General features: G+C 33.7%; 1 pseudogene; it reads right to left on the minus strand.

Moving 5' to 3' along the window:
* Positions 1-518: 518 nt before the first annotated feature.
* On the minus strand, positions 519-4,061 carry LOC114420492 (annotated as a pseudogene).
* Positions 4,062-7,392: the final 3,331 nt, after the last annotated feature.

The following is a 7,392-nucleotide window of genomic DNA, read 5'->3' on the forward strand; positions in this document are numbered from 1 at the left end:
CTTTACCATACCACAATTTGTTCCTAAAACTTAGAGCTTATCCAAATTCAAGTGGTGCTCCACAAATGTTGATGCTGCAATTGAAGAAATTATTTTGCATTACAACATTACAAGTCACAATGAAGAAAATGATGAAAGTTTGCAAAAAGATACATCTTTATAGTAGTCATACCTTGCACTTGGCAACCTACACCACAAAAAAGAAGACTCTTGATTATGAAAACTTAGCATTTTAGTTAGACAAGACTATGCTACATATGCCACCCTATACATGGAAGACCATAATCTAGTGGGATACTAGCTTGGTATACAACAAGTTAGTATACTACTCCCTAATTTAACTGTAGAAAATGCATTTTTAATTAAGATTGCAAACTCAAAGTGATTAAGAATTATAATATAATTCATAAGCATGTTTAACATTAATTACTAAAATGTTGATATTGTTGTTGTTTATTATCACATTCAGTATCTTCATATTTGACACCAATAAGGGAAATTAAAATCTTACCCCAAGCTTAAAGGGCCATTTTCCCACATAAAGAAACAACCTTATTCATGATATTTGCAACTTTAGCTTGTATCCCTAGTCTCTTCAAATGGTATCCAGTCACTGATGCTCTAACAGGTTTTCCATCAACCACTATGGCTTTAAGCCATCTAAAATTGGGAGGCAGATCTTCCAAATTATGTTTCTTCATGTCAGTTATTGCATTTTTGTCAATCGTTCCAAAATCTACAGTAAATGAAAATGTGCTCCCAACCTGTAGTTGGCTTATGAAACTTATCTCACCACTTATTAGTTTAACCAGGCATTTACTGAAACTCAAGCCAATGCCAGTACCACCATAATGTTGAGATGTTGAGTTGTCTGCCTGCACAAAAGGCATGAAAATCCTATCTTTGGCTAAGAAAGGAATTCCAATTCCAGTGCCCTCCATGCTGACCATCAAGGTGACTTGCTCATAAGATTCACTGGCTGCATTTTTAACAGAAGCATCAAAGAAAAATTCTTCATCGGCAATTAAATGCTTAAAATTGTCCTAGTTGTTCCCCTCATTAGCTGCTTCATATCCACTTAAAGTTTTTGAATTATAACCACCAGACATATGCATAGGTTTGTCTGATCCTCTAAATTTCTCAATTTTTCCATTCATTTTGGACATTCTATTTTCAGATAGATGGACTTTCACAAATATATTAATCAATAATGTTATCATGGAGTACCTTGTTAACAAATTGTTGCATAAAATTGAGAAAACAAACTCGAAGGATTCAAACACACTCTCCCAAGTAAAAAATTGTATCTAGTTAGATTAGAAGGACATTTCCAACACAACATGAATATTAGTAATGCAAATGCACATTACATAAGACAAATTAAGTTTAAAATTGTCACTTAGTTTAACAAACTTGCCAACAAGATTTGTTACTATTTGTCTGAATCTCCCAGGATCTCCCATAAAATTATTTGTAACTTTATTAGAAACAAACATGGCCAACTATACTTCCCAAAACCATATTAAGTCCAAGTTAGAAGAATTGTGAATTGGAATCGCAGTAGCAACACCATCACCCAATTATATAGGAACTTGGAAAGGTGAAATAAAGTTGTCAATTAAAGAAACAAGAAATATGAAATTCTACAACTTGGATAAACCAAAATGACTTGTAGGCCTTCACAATTGGTTGAGCAGTCTGGGCATAATCTCGTTGAGTTGAACTCATTTTTGTCTTTAAAAGCAGACCAAGCATTCTTACAGAAAAATGGATTTTAATGATAACATCACTGATGAGAAAGTATAAGGTATGCAATAATGTGTTACTTTTTAGAGGAGGAGAAAGAGAGAGAGAGAATCTTGAAGTTACCTAGAATGCCATTCATGAGTGTTTTGATTTCATGAGAGATAGTAGCTAGAAACTAACATTAAAAGAAAAACTAGTTTTAGTGATTGGTGAGTAATCAAAGGAACTAATGAATTGTGCTAACAGTATGCCAGGAAAAAGCACCTCTGACTTGGCAACATTAGCTACTTCTGCTCGAACTTTTAATTCCTCCATTTGATGAAAATCATCCTTTACTTTGACAATGTGATTTCCAGCTAGCACCATATAAATTATAGCCCACTAATAAAAGAATCACAAAGAATAAGAATTTTGTGGTAAGTGTTATCCAATTTGTTGGTGCCTTCTGGTGATACCTATTAAAAAACTTGATGATAAGCATCTACTGATCAAAACTGAAACTTGCAGAAAATATACAACAACCATAAGCACCTACCTACATATTATTGTATGATTCCCGTATGGATCTCCAAAATCAAGCTTACTTTCATGGACAAGAGACATATCATCTTCTTTGTTTTGGTTTCCATACATGATTAAGGGGTTAGTAGAATTTTTGATATCATATACATTCACCAAAATTGCTTCGTGACCAGTAAGTTGACCAACTAAATTCTCCATGAGGGACTCAACATCAAAGGATCCTCCAACATATCTACTTCCAATTAAAATGTTTATTGAACACATGATGAGATAAAGAATTTTATGGGAAACATAAAGCCATTAGATTGAACCAAAGTGGCAGACTCATCCTCCAGGTTTTCCATAGAAAGCAATTTCAGAATTCAAACTACAAATCAGAAAAGTCAAGAACAAAAGACTGGTAGTACAAAAATAACTACTACAAAGGGAATGAAAAAAAAGTGGCTATCTTTTATCTTCAGTGCAGGCAATGAAGTAGTAATGGACATAATAGCTAGACTGCCAGAGTGGAGTCTATCTTTTATCATTTATTGATGTTTCATGCAAGAGCAACCATCGAGGTTACTCATCGAGACTTGGAACCTGAGAATAGATCAAGTCTTCCTTAGACTTATTATTACCCTTATTTTAGATAAAATAAAAAAGACATGCAATTACCCAATGGTTCTTTTTAGAATGCATTATTAGTGCACCTAGGATTTTAACCACCCATCATCCTCTTATCACTCATATGAGCCACGAGACAAAAGCCACAAAAATATTTATGAAAACAAACTTGGCAAGCCAAAAGGAATTCATGAGGACATACCCTACAGTTGCTTTAATGCACTCTTCCATTGTTGGCTTTGGAGGGAGCTTAGATTTATAAACAGGAAATGTTAAAACCACACCAAGATGATGAGAACCCAACAAATTAAAAGGACTAGTGAGAACAACTTTCCTAGTGGCCCTAGCCATGAAAATATTCTCTCGGTCCTCTTGCATCTTGCAAATGAGAAATTACAATTAAAAAGTTATAGACAGATAATAGAAGCAAAAAACAATGTTGAAAGGATTTGAAATTTACGTCCCTGAACATCATATCAAGAGATTCAAGGTAAGAGATTGTTTCTTGTGCAAATATCATCGGTGCATACTCATCTCTAACTAGTGAAGGCTCTCTTTCTATTGTCTTTATAACCCATCCGTGTTGCTTCTCAAATGTTCCCCTCTCTGAGTTAACTACTCTTTGTGCATAAGCCACCCCCATTGAGTAATGGTCATTCAAATGTTGTCCGAGTTGTATACTCTACAAAGGTTTTCTGATGAGCAATGAACAATAGTCAAGATATACAAAAATATGAGTAGAAAAACAACACAATTAGATTAGAAGCATATGATGCTGATACCAGAAATATAAAAAATTAAACCCAACATTCGATAACTAGTTCCAAATCCAAAGGAAAATGGGAAGATCAAGTACAAACCTGGTCAATGGTAGAAGGGGTTCTGTAGTAATGGAAGGTTGAAACAAGGATGGCAAGGGCATGGACATGGTTGACATTGACACTGAATTGATCTTGCAGCATTCTTGCCCTTTGATCACAGAGGCTACCCAACACCTCTGTCCTTCAAACTTTAGTGTCAACATCTATTTTACTATAGATGAAACAACCAATTAGAGCCATGAGAAGGATCCACAACACCAAAAACTTAGGCAGCCATGCCCTATGTGCCTGAATGAAAGTGCACTTCGTTGGAAACTTGATCAACAACTTCATTGGAGATTTTGGTTCTCCAAATGAATTGATCATATTTCCAAAGTCATTAAGGGCATAAATATTTCATTCTCGATAGCACCAATAGACCCCATAAACATCCAAAAATGATCCAAAATATCAAGCAAGATACCCGATCATTTTTTATATTATCATTAAGCATACAAAATGAACTTCAAGTCAACACTAAAGAAATCACATTCGGGTTAGCATTAGCAATGTTGATTGCAATGACCCATGAAGCTGTCAAATCACCTTTTTAAGTTTCCTAATTTGTAGGCAATAAAGAGTCAAATAATTTGCTAGAATTAGAATATTTGATTCCCTTTTTGTGTGGCATCTCTTTTGCTAATCAATAGCATATTTTATAGGATTCTGGTTTTCTTATTGCTGTATAAATGCATGTTATGCTATTCAATAAAAATACAGCCTTATGTAGTTCAATATCTTTCTTTTGTTCTTGCTAAAACCCTATACATCTTTATAAATAACCAACACTCATTTCTTCTATCCCCTTTCACAATCCCTTTATAAAATTTTGACAACAAAATAAGAAATGCCTCTAAGAAAAAGCCCTAATCTTTGTCTTTGTTATACATACATCAAATTATGAACAAGTATTTAAGACTGGTATTGAGAGCATCAAACTCCTCAAGAGCATGGGTTTGAAACCTGATAAAAAAATCATCATGCTATCAATATTATCAGTTCATAACACACATTACCAAAAAGAAATCAAGCATCATAATAACAACTATGAAGGAGGTATATAATGCCTGTAGTGTGTAATTTATTTATCAAGTGAGGCATACTTGCAGTACATGAAGAATTCACAAAACCTGTTGATATGATTGCATCGAGTGGCAAAACATTTCTATTTTGAAAAACTTCAACACGTCGTGGGACCTGCTCATCCTTCTGCTCCCTATGTACTAGCCTACAGAACCCATAAAGCTTCATGAAATTTTGAACACAAGGAGTAAGGACTAAATATTAAAAACCAATTTGAATAAGAATTATCTGATATTTGAAATTTATTATGAGTTCACAAAACATTGCCAACCCAACTTTGAACTAAGTATTGACCTTCCATAACCACCAAAACCCCACCTACACACCCAACACCCAAGTAATCAACACTTATAACTATACTTAGGGGAGTTAAACAATGAAGTAGGAGACTAAAGGATTACTCACGTGTAGACGAAGCCATTCTTATCCACCACCACTAAATATCCAAAACAAAAACATTAAGGAAAAGTAGTAAATAAGGTGATATAACCAAGATCAAGCAAGGAATAACAACCACCTATATGATTTGTTCCATATGCCACTTTGACAATTACTTCCCCAGCAAAAGTAGTCTTTGGAATTATACTACAGGTATGTGCAAAATTAGGTAAAGGTAAAGCTTTATATTCATCATGACCCCATGCATGTGAATGTATATTGCAACAAATGCAATATTATATAGTTTGAACCAAAAAAACTTGATTCAGAAGACAAACTTGAATCACGAGATGAATTTTTTTTTCATTGCATGTAAAAATAAAAATATTCTAAATATTACAGAATCAGATAAAATATTATGCATCTGTGCATACACATTTCAGTATCATTGGTCATGGAACGATGCAATTACCTAATGAACTATCCCTGATCTAGGAGGAAGGACAAGAATATTATTGAATGCATTAGAACCCTATTTGAGGAAACCAAATATTTCCTTGTTTCTTTGGAATTCAAGTTCCATATTTGCCCGGACAACATTTTGTCATCTAGCCACATCAAATTGAACAAAGTGATCAATAACAAGATCAATTGGTACCTGAAGGAAATGAATTTTAAAATCATGACGCATACCTAATGTATATAAAAAAAATATCTCAATGCTAATTTCATTAGAATCACCACCAAGTTTGTTCATGGCATCTCGTATGCAAGTAAGATCGAAACAATAGGTACACAATTACAATGACGCACTTGGCAAACTTAAAAGTGCTCGGGCATGGCTCCACCCTCCCACTGAGATTTGTAATTTTGAGGCAACAACATCATGTTTAGAAATAATGAATAATATTAATTGCCTCAAAATTGGCAAAAAAACAAAATAGAAAAAATAAAAGCTTTAGATCAACTTACATGAGTGTAGTTGTCGAACCTATTATTTGTTGATGTCAATTGGGCTATCATTTGGGCTATCCAAATCCTCAGCTTCACAATGACCTGCAAAAGGGGCAACTTGGTCGCACAAAAAACACTTATCCTATCGACACAACTACCCATTGCAAATACAATGCATTGTTCAGGGGCTTTGGTGCAGACAAAATGAAATAAATAAATATGTATATTTATTCTCAAATAATTGTTAATAATTGTACAAACTTGTTTATAATGTTTACAGTAACCATCAAATACACCATAGTGGTTCATCCTATATCATCTAAACGTTTCTACATCGGATGTTTTTAACTTTTGCAAAATATGTTGTCCATTTCTTGTGAATTATTGTTATGGTCTCGATGTCTAACAGCGTGTCATCACCAAACCACTACAAAATATAAAATATACAAATAAGTCTCGTACATGTAAAATAAAAAGTCATAGTCAAATAATAATTTGAAGTTGTTCAAGTAAATATACCATGCTCCAATCATTCTTTAAACCCCCACTTACTATGTTCCACATCCAATGCATGACATAATAGCCACACTCATAGCCTATGCTTTGAACATGACTCTACATTCAATAAGAAAAATAATTGAATCTAACAATTATGAAGTTACCCTATAAACATCACTAGTCTGAAATAAGCATTCATTAAATGACCAACCTTTACTTCAATCCCCTTAGAAGTACCATGATTTTTACCATCCACAATGGTCTTTAATGTCTTCATTGCACTAGTTAGAAAAAAAAACATCAATGTATATATGACGATAAAAGTATTTATCTGTCCAAGTTTAGAATAGATTAAATGAGTTATAATATAAAACTTAACTTGTTAATTGCAACTTCGATATAAATATTAGGTTTCTTACATAATGAACAAAACCAGACAATAACATCATTCCTAGGACACAGAACAACCAGCTGCCAATGAGCCCTGAATTCGACAAAATTAAGTATGTATAATGCAAACATTCTTTACAAGCATTTGCATAAATACTACATACTGTTCAAGTAAGCTCCTAGGTAAACCTCTTGTTGGGATTCCTTCACCCATGTTTCAATGTAATGTTGACATTCAACACATCTATCCTTTGCATTGTGTATGGACTGAGGCTCAAGGAATCCATACACCGAACCATGACCCGAACTTGAGCTCCACTCATCCATAAACCTATTTTTGACATTTGAAATGAAA

Source organism: Glycine soja, chromosome 7, assembly GCF_004193775.1.
Source record: "Glycine soja cultivar W05 chromosome 7, ASM419377v2, whole genome shotgun sequence".
In the NCBI taxonomy this organism is placed as follows: Eukaryota; Viridiplantae; Streptophyta; class Magnoliopsida; order Fabales; family Fabaceae; genus Glycine; species Glycine soja.